General features: G+C 40.7%; 1 pseudogene; it reads left to right on the top strand.

The window, feature by feature from the left end:
• Positions 1 to 9149: 9149 nt before the first annotated feature.
• On the top strand, positions 9150 to 11034 carry LOC123611646 (small ribosomal subunit protein uS2-like; annotated as a pseudogene).
• Positions 11035 to 20226: the final 9192 nt, after the last annotated feature.

Here is a 20226-nt window from a genome sequence, read left to right as displayed (position 1 = left end):
CGACTACATAGTTCTTAAGAATTTCCCTAACATAGTCCTATCCTAGAGTTTGCGGTGGAAATAACTTTTGGTAGAAAACATTTTGGTAGAAAAATACGCATTTTAATCCCAAAATACACTGAGAAAATGTCTGGTACTACCTAGAATAATTGAATTGAAACCAAGTAAAAGGCCCCAAGCCATTTGAAGTATAGTATAGTGGGCCTCTCTTACAGAAAAGCTGAGTGAAGATGTTAGAGTTATTTGGAATTAATTGCCTTAAGAAACAAAATTTTTGTTGTTTTCAGAAAAAAATCTGGAGGCTAGTGGGTATTGCAAGTAGAGGATGCAGAGGAAGTTGGTGTGGTAGTTACTACTGTAACGCAGTAAAGATCAGGTCAAGTAGTAAACAGCAAGACTGGAGAAAACGTAGCAATTTTGTTTAAATGAGCTAAGGGAAAGACTGCTTTGAATTGCTTCCAAGTTCTGAGTAGATTAATAATCTCCATCACTCAGTGGAAGAAAAACGCTGCTTCATCCACAATCTAGTCCTCAGTTTTGGCTCACGATTAAGGATGAAGTCTATTTCATTTCTCTATGTTGCTTCCTTCTCTTCCTTCTTCCTCTTTTTTCTCTTTTAAAATTAGGTAAGGTAGGTATTAAGACACCAATGGGAACCCTCCTCATAAATCTTTCAAGTCCACACCATTAATGGAATATTAGTCTATACTTGATTCTATGCTTACACAGATATGTTTACATAAACATTTCTATTCTTAAAATAGAAAATGGAGTTATTTATCATCTCACATTGGCTTTCCAATTAACAATGTTATAAACGTTCCAGATCAGCCCAAGTAGGTGCCCCTATTCCTTCTTAGTTGCTGCTTCTCCGTCTACAGTATTGTTCTGCTGCACTGCCTCCGTTCCTTCTCTTACAGCTGTTAACGGGGTAGAACCACAGGCCCCTGATACCAAACCTAGGTTTAATCCCGGACCTAACTGCAGTTTCAGCCTTCTCCAGAGATGGGATCTTAATCACCCAGTGTGGAATTTTCTGGTTGGCACCAGTGAAGTAATGTCCCTTGGTTCCTCGCCATCACCTCCTGCCCCTCCCCCCGGAAGGAGAGGTAATTTGCATGATAAAACGCTTGCCCAGTACTTTTCCCCCCAAAAGATGATGTCCTGGCCCAAAATAACCCTTTCTCTTCTTTTGCTAATGACTGCCTTGCTCCACCCTCCTGCTTATAAAAACCTTCCATTTTCTACAGCTCCTTAGGGGACCGTTCTATCTACCAGATGGAACGCTGCCTAGTTCAGGAATCGTTGAATAAAACCAATTAACTCTCCAGATACACTTAGTTGAATTTTGTTTTAACATAAGACAGGTATAATGTAGAAAACAAACTCATAGTTATGGGGGGGAGAGGGGTGAATGGATAAATTGGGACTTCGATATTTGCAGATACTAACTACTATATATAAAATAGATAAATAGCAAGTTTCTACTGTAGAGCACAGGGAACTCTATTCAGTATTTTGTAGCAACCTATAATGAAAAAGAATATGAAAAGGAAGGTATGTATGTATACGTATGAGTCAAACATTGTGCTGTACGCCAGAAATTGACACAACATTGTAAACTGACTATACTTTAATGAAAAATTTAGAAATTAGAGATAGGCGTAATTACAGTACTTAGCACACGCAACTGCAACGGGAAACAAGCGTTGGTTACATGAAATACTTAGTCCTGTCCTGGTGCAGGAGGGGCTGTGTCAGTTTGGGGGAAAGAAACTGTGTGTAGTTCCACCTCATTCTGTTCCACGTCTAACTAGACATTGCACAACAAGTATATTCCCTAATTTCTAATTATTTGTATGGTGATAAATGCATAGGGTATTTTCACTTTTCTACTATCACAAATTCAGCTGCAGTAAGCATTCTGAAACAAAAATTACAGTTTTTCACTTCTTAACAGTTTTTTGCTTCTTAAATAACAACAAAAAACCATTAACAACAGTGCTGCTAAGAAGTATGAGAAAAGTTAGTCTCACACACTAACAGCTGGAGTACGAGTTAGTAGGTGGGTACAAGGGTCTGTTAGAGTTAAAATCTGCGTGTACTGTGATCTCGCGGTCTAGCTTTAGGACCCTAATCTACAGAAACAGATACCCAGGCTAAATTTTAAAAATTCACATGGGTGTTAGATTTTATCTATGAAATGAAGTATTTATGAGAAAACTTTTTAAAGCTAACCCAAATGGATTTTTTTTCTTTTGTTAAAGTGGATTATTAACTTAGGTCATGTGGACAAAGATTGCCTCCTGCCACGTCAGTAAACAAAGGATGTGGTGCCAACCAAGCCCTCAGCCACCCCAGAGGCCCCTCCTGCACGGTGCGCCCCACCCCGCCCAGGGGACTCAGGATCCTGGCCCTGGACAGTTAAAGTGCAGATCAAAGGATTGATTTCAGTGAGCCCAGACTCTCGCATCTCCCCATACATAGAAGAGTGCTAAATTCATTAATTTGAGTTGTCTGGATTTTCTTTAATTAACAATAATCTTTTGATCTTTCCACTACCTGTTTTTTCTGTTTGTTTGTTTTGGGTTTTTTGGTTTTTGGCTTCTTAATTGGCTCCACTAACTTTTTTTTTTAATTGAAGTATAGTGGTGTTTACAGTATTATGTGAATTTCTGGTGTACAGCATAATGATTCAGTTATACATATACATATGTTCCTTTTCATATTCTTTTTCATTGTAGGTTATTACAAGGTATTGAGTATAGTTCCCTGTACTATATGGTAGGACCTTGTTGTTTATCTATTTTATATATAGCAGTTTGTATCTGCAAATCCCCAACTCCAAATTTATCCCTCCACCCCTACACCTTTCCCTCCTGGTAACTATAAGTTTATTTTCTATGTCTGTGACCAACGACCTGTTTTTTGTTTTTGTTTGCAGAAACTCCTACATAACCTGGCTCCTCCCTTACCTCTTTGGAACAGACCCTCAGAGCTATCCTAGAGGCTGTCTCCCAAGCTTAAGTCCTCATTTTGTCCACCAGATAAAACATAATTCTCAGCTTTTAGGTTGTGCATTTTTTTCCAGTGGACAGTCATTTGTAACAACATATTATTTCATTTTTGGGAGGTTGTTTTTCTGAAAAGTTTAATTATATTTCATCTTACTGAAACTATATACTAAATGAAAATATAACAGCTTATTAAAAGACCCAGTTGAAAAATCATTCCATTTAGAAAATCATGACAATGCTAATATTCTTTGAACGAATATCAGATTCTAAATCACTTCATCTGTAATCTGTATCCTGTGAAAACCAAAATCCAGAATCACTGTTTGCTTTCTAATAGAACATTTACCAGTTCATTTAGAGTATTTTAGTAAATCTATGAAATTACAACAATTAGTAGATACTAGGAAAGAAACTGAGGGAAACCTCTCTCAGTGACCGACTATTCGTCAATGCTTCTTACATTTTTTTCTGTTCTTTTGAAAAAAACGCATGCCTCTTCCTGACTTAGCAAATCACTCACTTGCAAAAATAAATTTCTTAATAGTACAACCCATGATTAAATGAGCAGACAAATATTTTATATACCAAAAGCTCTAAATGTTCTAAGATACATGTGATGAGGTTATTCTACAGGAAAAGTTAAATGTGACATGACCCTTTAATTCTGGAGAAGTCTATCCCCACGATAGAGTTCGCTCTTTAGAGAGCAGTATTACCGAGAAGTCCTGTGTTACATCCTTCACGTGTCGTGCTTTGAGAACTAACTCAAAGGTGCAGAAGAGACTAAGACTTTCAAAGCCTTCACCGTTGCTGGCCAGAGAGGCCCTCATTCCATCTGACAGGTACAAATCATGCTTAGAATTTTAAAGAATCTCTTGAAACTCTCCTCATAATGTTTTCTGATGACCGACGTAGAAGCTGAACAGGGTTACAGAGAGGTTAAGACCCTTGCAGTTCACACAGCTAATTGGTGTTTGCTGATAATCACTTTTTATTTCGATGAAAAGGAACTCGAGAACAGATGGACTTGTGCACTATTTGATCACCCTTCCTGGGATGACTGACTCTATCTCCTACGTCAGGAAAACTGCTGCAGATTGCCCAGCAATCTTCCAGCCTCTGACCCAGGGACCTGGGAAGGAAAAACTCAGTCTGGCAGCCACTGTTTATGGCTGGGCTGGAAGCAATGTGACTTAGGGGCCAGGGGCCAAGAAACTTGATGTAGAAGGAATTTCACTTAACAGCTGAGATGTCATTCCCTCCCGTGAGGTCATTTTAATGACTGTGCAGAGACACTGCAACGCCTGACAAGGTGAGGTAAGCTGGCGTCTCGTTCACCAGGAGTGTCTCAAAAGGGACACAGAGGTGACAGCATTTGGGGATCAGAAAGTGCACATCATGCTTAAGGTGGGGAACCAGCCCTGGCTGCTGGCTTCCCTGGCCACTAAAGCCGACCTGGGAAGAATTTTAAGTCACACAATTTTGTTAAAATATTACCAGGACAGTCTCGGCAGCTTTGTAAACCATTTGACAGCACTGGCAAGGGTCTCTTTCTGGGCTCTGGTTTTATTCCATTTGTGTACGTTCTGTCTTTATGCAGCTACTGCAGTTTTAATTGCTAAAGTTTACAGTGAGTTTTGAAACGAAGGCGTGTGTACCCTCCAGCTTTGTTCTTTCCCAACATGATTTTGGCTGTTTGAGGTCCCTTGAGATTCTGTATGAATTTTTGGATGGATTTTTCTGTTTCTGCAAAATTGTTGTTGGGATTTTGATGGAGATTGCATTGAGCCTGCAGGTCACTTTGGATTGTGTTGTCATCTTAACAATATTGAGTCTTCCAGTGAACAGAGGATATCTTCCCATTTATTTGTATCTTCTCTGACTTCTCCCAGCAGCGCTACTCAGTTCTCATCGCTCGTTGCTTCACTTGCTCCGTCTCCTTGGGGAGGTTGATTCCTAGCTCCTTAGCACTGTGCTCCTTGGGATGCACCTGTAAATGTGGCTTTATTTCCCTTTTTGATGGACCATTATTAGTGTATGGAAATGTAACTGATCTTGTTTTATTGTGATTTTGTGTCCTACCACTTTCCTGAGTCGCTTTATAAGCCTTGTTCCTGATTTGAGAGGAGGAAAAGTTTTGAGTCTTTTTTTTTTTTTTGGAAAGTTTTGAGTTTTAACCACTGAGTGTGACGCCAGCTGTGGGTTTTCATAAACGCTTCTTATTATATTGATGTAGTTTCCTGCTATTCTTACTTTATTCAGTACTGCTATCATCAAGAGATGATGAATTTTGTTAAATTCTTTTCCTGCATCATTGAGATAATGAAGTGCTTTTTTCTTTTCATTCTTTCAATTGATTTTAAAGATTTACAATTTTAAAATCTGAATTCAGTTTGCTAGTACTGTGTGGGGTATTTTTGCATCAATATTTATAAAGGATATTGGCCTTTAGTTTTCTCTTCTGCGTCTTTGGCTGGCTTTGGTATCAGGTTGTGGTAGCCTCATACAATGGATTAAGAAGTGTTTGCTCCCCTTCAATTCTTTCGGATAACTTTAGCTCTTCTTTAACTGTTTGGTAGAATTCACCAGTAAAGATGTCTGGCCCTGGGCTTTTCCTTATTGCAAGGTTTTTGATTACTGAAGTCAATCACTCTATTAGGAGGTTAATCAGGTTTTCTGTTTCTTCATGGTTCAGCTTTTGTGTGTGTGTGTGTGTGTGTGTATGTGGTTTCTTTCTATTTTTTTTAATTGAATTATAGTCAGTTACAGTGTGTCAACTTCTGGTGTACAGCATCCCAGTCATGCATATACATACGTATATTTGTTTTCATATGCTTTTTCAAAAAGATTGTTTACTACGTCTGCAGGTCTGTTTCTGTTTTGTAGATGAGTTCATTAATGTCCTCTTTTTTCTTTTTTAGAGTCCACATATAAGTGATCTCATATGGTATTTTTCTTTCTCTTTCTGGCTTGCTTCGCTTAGAATGACATTCTCCAGGAACATCTCCAGTTGCTGCAAATGGCGTTATGTAGTCGGTTTTTATGGCTGAATAGTATTCCATTGTATAAATATACCACATCTTCTTTATCCAGTCATCTGTGGATGGACATTTAGGCTGTTTCCATGTCTTGGCTGTTGTAAATAGTGCTGCTATGAGCATTGGGTGCAGGTGTCTTTTTGAAGTAGGGTTCCTTCTGGATATATGCCCAGGAGTGGGATTCCTGGGTTAGACCTTTGTTCATTTTTAATGTAAGCATTGATAGCTATAAATTTTCCTTCTAGGGCTGCTTTTGCTGTAGTTTTGGTGTGTTGGGTGTTTATTTTTACCTGTCTCAATATATATTCTAATTTCCCTTGTGATTACTCCTTTGACTCTTTGACTCTTAAAGAGTGTGGTGTTTGGGGAAAAAAAAGAGTGTGATGTTTAATGTTCACATATTTTCTAGTTTTCTTAATAGGTGTGAAACGTGGTATCTCACTGTGGTTTTCATGTGCATTTCCCTAATCACTAGTGACGCTGAGCATCTTCCACGTGCTTTTTGGCTACTTGTACATCTTCTCTGTAAGAAAAGTCTGTTCAAGTCCTTCGCCCATTTTTAAATTAGGCTGTTTCTTTGTTGTTGAATTTTAGCTCTCTCTATCTTGTGGATTATAACCCTTAGTCAGAAGCGTGATGAGCAAACACTCTCTCCCCTCTGTGGGTTGCCCTGTTCTCTGTTGATGGTGTCCTTTGATGTGCAGAAGTTTAGCTTTTTATGAAGTTTGATTTTTCTGTATTTTCTTTTGTTGCCTGTGTCTTTGGTGTTATATAAAAGAAACCATTGCCAAATTCAAGGTCATGATGATTTAGCCCTATGATTCTTTCTAACAGATTTTTAATTTTATCTCTTACATTTAGGTCTTAGATCCTCTTGGAATCAAACTTTGTATATGGTGTTAGGTAAGGATCCAATTTCATTCTTTTGCATGTGAATATCCAGTTTTGCCACCACCATTTGTTGAAAAGACTGGAAGATGAAAACATCTTTCAATCCATGAACACGGGATATCTTTCCATTTGTTTGTATCTTCTGTAATTTTTTCAGCAATGTTTTTGTCATTGTCAGTGTAAATGTCTTTCACCTCCATGGTTAAATTTATGCCTAAGTATTTTATCATTTTTGCTGCTATTGTATGTAGAATTGATTTCTTAATTTTCTTTTCAGATTGTTCATAGTTAGTGTATAGAAATGCAACTGATTTTTGTGTACTAATTTTGTATCTTGAAATTTACTAAATTAGCTTTAATATCCCTTCAATCCCTGCCCCTGTCATGGAATCTTTACGGCTTACTTCATGTAAGAGTCTGTGAACAGAGATTGTTTTACTTCTTCTTCTTCTTTTTTTTTTTTTTTAACCAATTTGAATGCCTTTTATATCTTTTTCTTGCCTAATTGTTCTGGGTAGAGCTTCCAATCCTGTGTTAAGCAAAAGCAGGGGGAAAACAGACTCCTCATCTTATATTTGCTCTTAGGGGAAAAACTTTAAATTTTTCACTGCTGGTTGATTTTTCTACATGGATTTCATTATGCTGAGATAGTTACCTTCTATTTTTAGTATATTTTGTGTGTTTGTCATGCAAAGGTGTTAATTTTGTCAGATGCTTTTCCTGCATCATTTGAGATGATCATGTATTTCTTCCCCTTGGTTCTGTTCATACAGTGTCTTCAAGTTTTGTATATTGGAACTTCCTTCATTTCAGGAATAAATCACAATTGGTCACAGTGTATAATCCTTTTAATATGCCGCTGGGTTCAGTTTCCTATATGGCCAAGTGATTTTCCAGACGGATGCCAAGTCTGTTCAATGGGGAGAGGACAAGTGATGATGGCAAAACTGGACACCCACGTGAGAAAGAGTGAAGTTGGATTCTTTTTCTGTTTTATGTGGTGAAAAGTCAATAACACTGTTCTGCAAGGACCTCTAGAACTTTTTCATCTTGCAAAACTGGAACGATGTCTATTGAGAAATTTCCCTTTTCCCTCTCCCCCGGGTCTGACAACCACGAGTCGACTTTCTGTTTCTAAGGTCTGACCACTCTAGGCGCCTCGGAATCATGCAATGTTTGTCTTTTGTGATGTGCTTATGCCACTGAGCAGAATGTCAAGTCACCCATACCGCAGAATGAGAAGGATTCCCTTCTCTGAACGTGAATGATGTCTCACCATCTGTATGTGCAGTTCAATATTTCTGTTTCTCCTTTCAGCCACTGGAGGACCTTTATGTTGTCTCCATCTCTTGGCTATTGTGAACAGTGCTGCTGTGTTTACATCCTGAAGTGAGATTGCAGCGTCATATGCTAGTAACATTTTAAATTTTTTGAAGATCCTTCTTGCTGTTTTCCATGGTGGCTGCAGTTTTACATTCCCAACAATGTTGCATGAGATTTCCAATTTTATTTTATTACATTAAGAACACTTAACCTGAGACCTACCCTCTTAACAACTGTGAAGCATACACTGTGTTAGAGGAGTCAGTATATTCTGTGTGTCAACCCTGTATCGGGTACCTGGTTTGCCAATGCTTCCTCTCATTATGCACGTTGCCTCTTCGTCCTGTCAGTTCTTTCCCTGCCAGTTTGGCTATTTTTCCTCTGTTGCCTGTGCCTTTGGTGTCACATCCAAGAAACCATCGCCAAATCCAACACCATGAAGTTTTTCCCCTACGTTTTCTTCTAGGAGTTTTATAAGTTTCAGGTCGTACATTTAGGCCTTTAGTCCATTTTGAGTTAATTTTTTATATGGAGTAAGGTAAGGGTCCGACTTCTTTTTTTCCATACATGGATATCCAATTTTTCTAACACCATTTGTTGAAGAGGCTGTTAAAAGGTAAAGTGAGGCATGTTAAAATTTTTAAGAGTTTATTTGAGCAAAAAGCAGTTCAAATTGGGAAGCATCTGATCTGGCACATAGAAAGGGGCTTCAAGAAACTGCACAAAATGAAAGACTTTTACAGACAGAAGGCAGCTGGAACAAGGATATCACACCAGACAGACTGCACAGGAGCACGTGGGTTCTCTGCAAAGTTACCTTCCTACAGGGGATGGCTGGGGTCTGTGAGGTAGACGACTTAACTAGTAAGTAATCTAGGGAATGCAGGTGCTTCTGACTGACAAGTATAAGATTCCATTTCCAGGAGCTCTGGAACTGTAATTACGTCTTAGTTTTGTGACCTGGGGCTTAGCATAAGAAACTGCATTTGAACCTTTGCACCCTACACTTGAGGTTCTTTTCTGGGTCCCCTATTGGCTCCACTGGTCTGCACTGCTGTCTTTATGGCAGGACCACACTGTTTCCGTGCCTGGGCATTGTGGTATGTTTCAAAGTCAGGAAGTGTGAGTCCTCTGCTTTGTTTTTCTTTTAAAGTTGGAGTTTCATCTTACATCATATATAAAAATTAACTTATATGGATCAAAACCCTCCCCTGAAGTGCTAAAACTATAAAACCCTTAAAATAAAACTTCAGGGGATAGCTTCTTGACATTGGCTTTGGCAATGGTTTTTTAGATATGACACCAGAAACATAGGCAACGGAAGCAAAAATAAATAATAGGACTACATCAAAATTTAAAACTACTTGGGGGAGGGTATAGCTCAAGTGGTAGAGCACATGCTTAGCATGCATGAGGTCCTGGGTTCAATCCCCAGTCCCTCCTCTAAAAAAAATAATAAATAAACCTAGTTACTGCCCTCCACCAAAATAAAATAATTAAATAATACAATAATAAACAAAATATAAAGCTATTTAAACAAAATTTAAAACTACTGTGCAGCAGGGAGGGTGTAGCTCAGTGGTAGTGTGTGCCTGGTGTGCACAGGTTCCTGAGTTCGATCCCCAGCACCTCCATTAAGTAAACAAATAAACCTAATTAGCTTCCCCGCCAAACAAACTGCTGTGCAGTAAAGGAGACAATCAAAAGTGAAAAATCAACCTATAGGGTGGGAGAAATATTTATAAACATATATCTGGTAAGGGATTAATATCTAGAACATGTGAAGAGCTCCTTCTTTCCACGCTGCCCAGAGAGGGGTCTGTACGGCATTGTTCTGGGTTCTCATTGTGACCTGAAGGGAAACTCTCACAATGTCCAGAGCCCTGATACCCTGCAAATGAAGGAGGACAGTGCTCAAGTTCCTTGCAGCAGGAACCCACTTAGGTGGTACCAACCTTGCCTTCCAAGTGGAACAGTATATCTACTCCATGATGGCATCGACGTCATAGAGCTGAAGAGAACCTGGGAGAAGCTTCTGTGGCAGCTCGTGCCATTGTTGCTATTGAAAACCCAGCTGATGTCGGTGTCACATCCTCCAGGAATACTGGACAGTGAGCTGTGCTGAAGTTTGCTGCTGGCCACTTCGCACCTGGAACTGTCACTAACCAGATCCAGGCAGCTTTCCAGGAGCCGAGACTTCTGGTGGTTATTGATCCCAGGGCTGACCACCAGCCTCTCACCGAGGCATCTCACGTTAACCTGCCTGCCATCACCCTGTGTAACACGGACTCCCCTCTGCACTAGGTGGACGTCTCACTCAGTGGGTCTGACGTGGTGGATGCGCTCTGGGAAGTTCTGCGCATGCGCGGCACCCTCTCCCAGGAACACCCATGGGAGGCCATGCCTGATCTCTACTTCTACAGAGATCCTGAAGAGATTGAAAAGGAAGAGCAGGCTGCAGCTGAAAAGGCCGTGACAAAGGAGGAATTTCAGGGTGAATGGACGGCTCCCACTCCTGAGGCGGCGGACCGGTCCGAAGGCGTGCAGGTGCCCTCTGTGCCTGTTCAGCAGTTCCCTCCTGAAGACTGGGGCGCTCAGCCCGCCATGAAGACTGGTCTGCACCTCCTGCTGCTCAGGCCACCGAATGGGTCGCAACAACCACTGAGTGGTCGTGAGCTGTTCTTTCCACAAACTCTTAAAATGGAAATAGGTTGACGGAAAATAAACAGTTTCTAAAATAAAATAAAATAAAATAAAATAAAGAGCTCCTTCACAGCAATTATGTACATTCACAAATGTGTTTGCGATTCCTATGAACTATGGACCTGGAAATCCTCATACTAAGGGAAGTGGGCCAGAAAGAGAAAGAAAATACCATATGATACCACTTATATGTGGAGTTTAAAAAATAAAATAAGAGAATCCAGCTTAGAGGGTCTTTGGAGAACAGCTTTTAACCTAAAAAAACAAATAAAGCATGATTAATTAATTACATTCATTACAAATTCAATCATAAAGGAAAATATATATTAATTATATATTATGATAAATATAAACTATTAATAGCAAACTACTTTGTAGTTTTCTAATTTATCACTTTCTGAATCTTATGCAAATTATGTCTCCTCACATTACCAATACAAGATTGGTGAAAGACACTAAAAAAATAAAAATCCCTATGAACTAAACTGTGACACAGGGCTGGAGAGGGGCCACCCCCGAGGTGGGACAGTGAAGGAGTATTTGTATCCCTGCCAGCTGAGTGCAAACGGCTTCTGCTGAGCCTCACTGACAGACATGCTGTTCTTTCCCACCTTTTAGTTCTTACTCCCAAGTCAGGGGACCGGTAGGGGGAGGCAGTCACTTGCTGAGTTTGTTCCAGTTACACATTATGAAACTGAGGGAAAAACTCAGGATGTGTTTGGGCCCACTATAGGACTGAAACTCCACTGATCGCCTGACCTCTGGAGGCCTGGACTCTGATGGGGGGCCACAGTGACATAGTGGGTCTCTCGGAGTCAGTGTTAGTTCAGAATCAGTGTCCAGTGGTCCCTGAAAGATCTGATTACCTCCTTTTCCCCAAAGCACAGTTACCCTGGTAAAAGGCCACAGGTCCTTCTGGTGAAGGCTGGGAGGAAGATAAACAGTATAAATTTGGGACAGGGTGCCAGGGTCCTTCCTCATGAGGACCTGTCCTCTCCTCCATTCAGGGGGCCCTGGGTCTGCAAATTAGCTCAGGTGGGAATTGATTGAGGGACCCATGACTCTCTGATTTATGATTCAGGTTAGACTTTCATTCAGTTGACCTAGACGTGTTCTAATGATACAGATCAGGTAAGAATTTAGTAGACTTCCTACCTGTGTTATTTTTAGGAACACCATTATCAATAGATCAAGGCTATCAGTCTTGCCTTCAGCAGTTGCGTGCCACCACTTGGCCCCTGCCACCTGCCCAGTTATTCCCCATGCATGTAGGTTTCCCAGTACACGTCTGCAGTTCCCGCTGGAAGGCCTGGCCAACAGAGAAGACTGATCACGGAGCTCTTTAGGGGCGCCAGGCTCCCCTCACTAATGTACTCTTCCCAGTCTTGGTGAGAGCTATGTTTCCTGAACCCTCCCAGGGTTGGTGAGTAAGTCTTAGAAGACAAATCCACTCTAACGCCCAAATTTCCAGAAGCCTTTGCATCTCTTCCTGTTCATTAAACTAAGGCAAGGCTGCATTTCCAGCTCACTCACTAAGGGCTACCTTTCCCACCTCCCCAGTTGCAACCTTCAGGGCAGAGTCTCTGCTTCGTGAGCTCACATCTCAAAATTAGCCTGATCCAAACTCACCACAACTCGGCCCTTCCCACACGGTCCCCCCGGACTTCCCCAAGTATAAAACAGAGAACTCAGGTCGTCCTTTCTGCGTGCGCTGTACCTCTACGGGCCTCACTCTACCCTGCGGGGGGGCCGTTTCTACTTGACTAGTTAATCACAGGATGAGTGTGGTCATGGGGGTGGGTCCCCTGACTTGTAGGGGAACGGCCTCAGGGGAGATCACTGGTGTCCTCAGGAGATTCCACTGGGGGTGGGAAGGTTACTTCCATGGGGTGGGGGTTCTCTTCATCTGTCTAAAAAGACTCATCGGAATTTAGGGGCTCCGTGTCCCCACCTTCGTCGGGGTCTCCCCCACACCCCCAATCCATCCGCACCACCCCTCTTCCCCAGCAGGGTCCGCACTTCAAGAGCAAACACAGCAGGACAGCTCACGTGGAACCCAGCCAGTCTCAGCCCTGGAGCTACAAGAGGTGGGGGTCTCCTTCAGGCAGTAGGTAGAAGCCCGCAAGTCATTATGCAGGGAATTTGAATACCAGAGCTAATCCTGCCCCCCACCCCCAACCCCCGCCATTTGTACAGTGACAGTAGGAGCAGCTAGTCAATCTCATTCTATTCATCAGTATTTAAAAAATGCTTAAAAATATTATATACACAGTCATCTACCTCCTTGTTTCTTATAAACAATTATTTAAGTGTATACAGCGGAGGTATTCAGTGTATCATGGACTATCGGTAAGCTCTTTACTCCTGGAAACAGAGTTATTAGCATCTTTATATAATTAGATTAGGGAGCCAATTCCAGAAATCCTAGAACTGTCTTGGTGCCAATGGCTGTGTGTTCTTTCAGTGGTTGTGCCCTGTCCCTTCCCTCCTGGCTCAGCAGGGGCCTGAGTGGAGCAGTCCACATACGTTCACCTTCCCAGATCTTAGAACAGAAAGGAAAGAAGTGGAGAATGGACATTGAGAGGCAACAAGTATACAGCACAATCCTTTCTTGATTAGAATAACTAGTAAAGTGATCTGCCTATACATATGTATACATATTCTTTTTCATATTCTTTTTAATTATAGGTTGTTATGAGCTATTGAATATAGTTCCCTGTGCTCTACAATAGGACCTTGTTGTTTGTTTTGTATATAGTAGTTTGTATCTGCTAATCCCAAACTCCTAATTTATCCTTCCCCCTCTTCCCCTTTGGTAACCATAAGTTTGTTTTCTATATGTTTCTGTTTTGTATAAGTTCATTTGTCTCATTTTTTATTTTTTATTTACTTTTGTTTAAAAAATTTTTTTTGAAGTATAGTCAGTTTACAATGTTGTATCAATTTCTAGCATACAGCACAATGCTTGTCATACATTAATATACATATATTCATTTTCATATTCTTTTTCACCATAAACTACTACAAGATATTGAATATAGTTCCCTGTGCTGTGTCTCAGGTTTTAGATTCCACATATAAGTGATATCATATGGTATTTGTCCTTCTCTGTCTGGCTTACTTCACTTAGTGTGATAATCTCTAGGTCCATCTATGTTGCTGTAAATGGCATAATTTCATTCTTTTTTATGGCCGAGTAGTATTCCATTGTGTATATATATCACAACTTCTTTATCCAGTCACCTGTTGATGGACATTTAGGTGCTTCTTTGTCTTGGCTATTGTAAACAGTGCTGCTATGAACATTAGGGTGCATATATCTTTTTGAATTAAGCTTCTCTCTGGATATATGTCCAGGAGTGGGATTGCTGGATCATATGCTAATTCTATTTTTAGGTTTTTGAGGAATCTCCATACTGTTTTCCATAATGGCTGCACCAAATTACATTCCCATCAACAGTGTAGGAAGGTTCCCTTTTCTCCATACCCTCTCTAGCATTTATCATTTGTGGACTTTTTAATGATGGCCATTCTGACTGGTGTGAAGTGATACCTCATTGTAGTTTTGATTTGCATTTCTCTGACAATTAGTGATATTGAGCATCTTTTCATGTGACGATTGGCCATCTGTGTGTCTTCATTGGAGACATGACTATTTAGGTCTTCTGCACACTTTTTGATCAGGTTGGTTGTTCTTTTTGTTATTGAGTTGCATGAGCTATATTTATATATTCTGAAAATTAAGCCCTTTTCAGTCTCATTGTTTGCAAGTATTTTCTCCCACTCTGTAGCTTGTCTTTTCATTTTATTTATTTTTTCCTTTGCTGTGTAAAAGTTTTGTATGTATGTTTCTTGATACTGATGCTCCCATTCTTACAAGATAGTCTTAAAGCAGGGGTATGTAAATCAAGGGAAATAGATTTTCTAATTTAAATGCTATTGCTATGTCTTCACGAGGTTGACAGTTTTAGGTGTAGTCCTGTGCATATTTCTAATCCACTTAGATGGGTCGAATAATCCTAACAAGGTTGAAAATACTGATATTTTGTTGACTGCTGTTGACATCTCATGAAAAGATGACAAGTATATTTCATGCCATGGACTTAATGACAACGACTGCTCAGGCTCTGAATTAAAAAAAAACAAAAAACACAAAAACAAAAAACCATATCTTTATTGGTTCAGAAAAAAATGTTAGTATTTTTCTATTAAAGAAAAAAAAAAAAACCCCACACAAAACAACTAAGATGGAAGACACAAAATCCTTGAATGGTATCTACAACAAAATTAGATGGTACATCAAACCCAAGATCTCCAAAACGTGAGCAGATAACAACAAACCACCAAACATGGCAAGACATGAAGGATGCCGGCATCTGTGTAAGAGGAAAGGGGGAGAAACAGCACCAGTGAGAACCAAAACCCTCCCTCTGAGCCAATTTGAGAATCAAATCTGAGTCTAGCATTTCGTACGAGGTGTTCGAAAGCTGGTGAGGGAGACCTCCCCATAAACTCTCAAAACTAACCGACGGAGTGCTAAAGGTTTAAGCAGTTCACGAACGAAGGACACAAAGGAAAAAGAGCCCAGATTAAACGAGGTGGAAGGCGGGCAGGGTCAGACCTCGGAAAGCAAACGGCGTCACATTTTTAACTTTTCACAAAGGCAACAGAAGATGGCGCTAGAGAGCCACAAATTTAGAAAAACGCTATTAAACTACACCTCCCTTCTTAAAGTTTGGAAAACTAACACAAAAGTCAATAACAGAAACAGATCCATGTTGAATCTTATAAAAGGTTAATTTTTTAATAGAGAATAAAAAGCCAGGTAAGCTCCTTAAAATAAAAGAAGACCTGCTTACAAAACAGACGGAAACTTTATTTCCAGTGTAAAAGACATTAGGATGGAAATGTCAGCTGTCTTGATTGCGGTGGTGGTTTCATAGCTGTACACATCTATCAAAATTCATCAACTTATACATCTGAAATATGTGTAGTTTACTGTACAGGAATCATACTGTAATAAAACTATTTTTAAAAGACATGAGAATGTATGAAGAATAGGAAAAAACAACATAAATAAGAACCAGAGAAAATCAGGAATGAGGTGATAAAATTTAGAAAAGACTCACTTCAGAAATGAAAAAAACAGAAGAAAAGCAAGTGAGTAAACAGCATAAGTAGTACTGAGAGAACCAGGGAAAGGAGGAAAACCAGACATGAAGAAATAGAGAAAACAGGAGGAAGAACAGAGAAGACAGGCAGAGAAAGCTCAACAGGTCAGAACGCAACAAGTGTCATCAAAGAAGAAATCAGAGCATGAAGTAAATATTTAAAAATATAATTCAAGAAAATGTACCAAAATTTAAAAATAGAAGACACACTATGCAGCTGGGAAAACTGACCCTGAATGACAAACATGGATACATACTTTGTAATTGTTAGACTTTTTTTTAAAAAGAAATAAAGAAAAAGAAAATATTCTTTGGGGATCTAAAAAAAATACAGTAATGAAAGAAAACTGTCACCAGATATTCTTGCCTACAATACTTTATGCCAGTAGACAATAAATATATTTAAGAAATCAAGAGGAAAAACTGTGAGCCAAGAATCATATTCAGCAATTTCAAATCTAAAGGATGTAGATAAATTGTCAACAACTTGCAGGAAGATACAATGGCCTTTCAATTGTTAAGGTGTAAGAGTTCTTCATATATTGTTAACTTTTTTTGGTATATATTTTTATTGAAGTATAGTCAATACTTATGACAATATTATGCTAGTTTCTGGTATACAGCACAATGCTTCAGTCATACATGAACATACATATATTAGTTTTCATATTCATTTTCACCGTAAGCTACTACAAGATATTGAATATAGTTCCATGCCCTGTACAGTATGAACTTGTTTAAATCTTTGTATATTCTGGATACTAGACCTCATTAGATATGTGATTTGCAAGTATTTTCTCCCAATCTGTAGGTTGTCTCCTCACTTTGTTGATAATTCCCTTTGATTCACAAGTCTTTAATTTTGATGTTCAAGTTATTTAATCTTTCATTGCTCAGGTTTTGGTATTATATCTAAGAAACCATTGGCAAATCCAAGGTAATGAAGATTTATCCTATGTTTTCTTCTAAGATTTTGATAGTTTCCGATCTTTCATTTAGGTCATGAATCCACTTTGTTAATTTTTCTATATAAACTATTTGTGAAAATGTACAAATTTCACATTTTTTCCAAATAGGTATTCAGCAGTCACAGAATCATTTGTTGAAGTGACTATTATTTCTCCAAATTGCCAGAGAAATTAGGCAAGAAAAAGTAAAAAAAAAAAAAAAAGCACGTATGAAACTTGAGGACATTATGTTAGGTGAAATAAACCAGTTGCAAAAAGATAAATACTGTGTAATCCCACTTATATGTGAAAGTCATAAAGACAGAAAATAAATGGTGTTGCCAGGAGCTGGGGGAGGACAGAGTGAACAGTTAGTGTTTGGTGGGGGCCAAGTTTCATTTTTACAAAACGAAATGTGGGGATGGATGGTGGTGATGGTTTCACAACAATATGAATGTACTTAAAACCAGTGACTTGTACACTTCAAAATGGTAAATTTTACACAACGCTGTAAATAGCTATACTCCAATAAATATTTTTAAAGTAAATTTTGTTATGTGCATTTTACCACAATAAAAACAATTAAAGAGAAGTTTAAGGATGTGTCCATTACAAGTTCCAAGAGGAAACATTAGGGATAATTAGGGTGAGGCAATATGTTTTTTTAAAAAGTAGAGAATTTTTCAGTATTAAAGAGTGAAAAGTGTATATTAATTTCTGAACAGCACAATTAAAAACAAGTCCTCAAAGAAACAATCATGGTAAAATGGCAGAATATCTACGACAATAAAAAATTTCCTAACAGAAAAATTAAAGTGTTTACACAAGAAGTCAAATTAGAATAATTATAAACTCCTCCTCGGGTACACTCCATAGCTGAATATGATGCTTGATTGATTTTTTTTTATCTCTCTTCACTTTCTCCCAATAACATTTAAGATGAATGCTATGATTTCCTATGAAACTTTCTGCAATGATGGAAATATTCTGTATCTGTGCTGACCAATATGGTAGCTACTAACAGTGACAGAGTTTGGTTAACTTGCTAGCTGGTGATAAACTTAAGATTCAAGAATATGAAAACAAATATATGTATATTAAGTATGACTGAAGCATTGTGCTGTACACCAGAAACTGACACAACATTGTAAACTGACCACACTTCAAAAAAAAAAAAAAGTAAAATCAAGATTCAAAGGCAGGCAATATGGCTCCAAAAAGTGTATTCGTAGTCACAGCGCTTCTGTGCTTTTCTACAAGTGGTAAGTCCATAACTATCAAAAGATCTATAATAAATAACATTGTCTTGTTATTTATCAGTTTCACAAATTTTTTTTTATTTGGACCAGACAACATTCTATATTATTCTATTACTAAATAGCAAGTGAGTCTGAGGGAGAGTAAGATACGGTCAAGGATTTGTGATTAGCAGTAGACTAAGAATGTGAATGCAAATTATCCTGCCCTGGGAAGTTTAAAGTAACTCCATTATATCATATTGCTTCTTTAGTTGCTCTTGTGGTCTGTATAGGAAAAATTCTCTACTTCAACAAAGAAAAATTATATAGAATATGAATTTTATATGACATTGAATTTATTGAAGTATATATTTTCACTAATGAATACGTTTTGCTGTTCTGTATTAGTAACATTCTCTGAAATCATGGCAGCATACCCAGGTAAGGGCTTTCATTGGCAAACGGACCTGGTACTCTTGCCATTATCAGGGAAAACAAGTGTTACCAGTTTTTCATCTTTGAACCGTATCAATGCCAGAGAATCGTTAGTTACACAGTGCTTTGGATAAAACTTGACATGTGGCTACTGAACGTAACATTATACAGTCTCTACTTTAAATTTTCTCTAGAGTTTTTCTCTATTAACTCAACGGACCTCTGGCTTTGCATTGACACGTACTTAACAAAAAAGGGACGATATAATGTACATCAGCTATTAAAGTGCTGGCATTTATTTCCAACCAATAATTGAGAACTTAATTAAAATCCTGGTGACATTAAGAAAACCATGCGCTACAGTACTAAGTACAAAACATCATACACGACGCTCATCAGTCCATTGACATGCTTTTGCCTCAGCAGATCTGTCACTCAATAAACCTGTATCTTTACCATCCCCCAGAAGAGGTAATCAAAGTGGGCTCAATCTGCTTTTAAAACATAAATAAAGAAAACATGTCATCTGTACTTCCAGACACTGGCCATAGGGTGTTTCACCAACTTCTACTAAACCCAACCGCACCGGCCGCAGTCCCACCGACCCCGCCAGGGCGAGGGCGAAGGCGAGGGCGAAGGCGAGGGCGAAGGCGAGGCCCGGGCCTCCGCGCTCGCCTCCTGACGTGGACCCTCGGACCCCGCACCGCCGGGGGACGTGCGCCCGAGACGTAGGTGTAGACGGCGAACAAAAGAGGAGCCCGCGGCCGAGGTGGCTCCGCGGTCGGAGCTCGCCCGGCCTGGCCCGGCCCACCCGCCGCAGGGCAGGCCCGGGACCTCCGTCCGCCCAGTGGACCGGGGAGGCCGGGAGGCGGCGGCCGCGCCGAGGGGCGGACCCGGCGCGGGGCGGCCCAGCCCTTCCGACAGGCGGGCGCCCGACTCGGGGCGCCCGCAGCCGCCTCCATCTTGGCTGGCGGAGGCGGGGAGCGGCGTCTGGCCCCGGCCCCGTCGCGCCGGCCCGTCCCGGGGTGCGGGCGCCGGCGGCGGGCGCCGTCCCCGCGGCCGGGCGGCGCGGCCCAGCCCGGGCTTCCCGGGACGAGGTGGAAGGGCCCCCAGGTCCCCCCGCGGCCCCGACAAAATGGAGGACGTCGTCTCCTCCCGCAGCCATGACGGGAGTGGGGGACGCCTCCCCACGGGGCTGAGTGAGGGGAAGCGCTGCTGGCCCTCGGAGCCCTCGGGCCCTCCCCGCCGCCCGCCTGCGGGCCTCCGGGCCTCCGGGCCTCCGCTCCCGTCCCCGCCGGCCGTGCCCGCCCGCCCCTCACGGGGCTCCCAGACACTGGGCAGGGAGGGCGTTGGGGACATCGAGGCCGCGGCGCTCCTCGGGCGGCGTCGCTCGCAGCCGCTGCGGCGGCCAGGCGCCTAGGCCAGGGCAGGGGGAGGCGGCCCGGCTCAGGCCCTCGGGCTTC

The sequence above is a fragment of the Camelus bactrianus genome, chromosome 14 (genome assembly GCF_048773025.1).
Source record: "Camelus bactrianus isolate YW-2024 breed Bactrian camel chromosome 14, ASM4877302v1, whole genome shotgun sequence".
In the NCBI taxonomy this organism is placed as follows: Eukaryota; Metazoa; Chordata; class Mammalia; order Artiodactyla; family Camelidae; genus Camelus; species Camelus bactrianus.
This window is presented reverse-complemented; position numbering and strand designations above follow the sequence as displayed.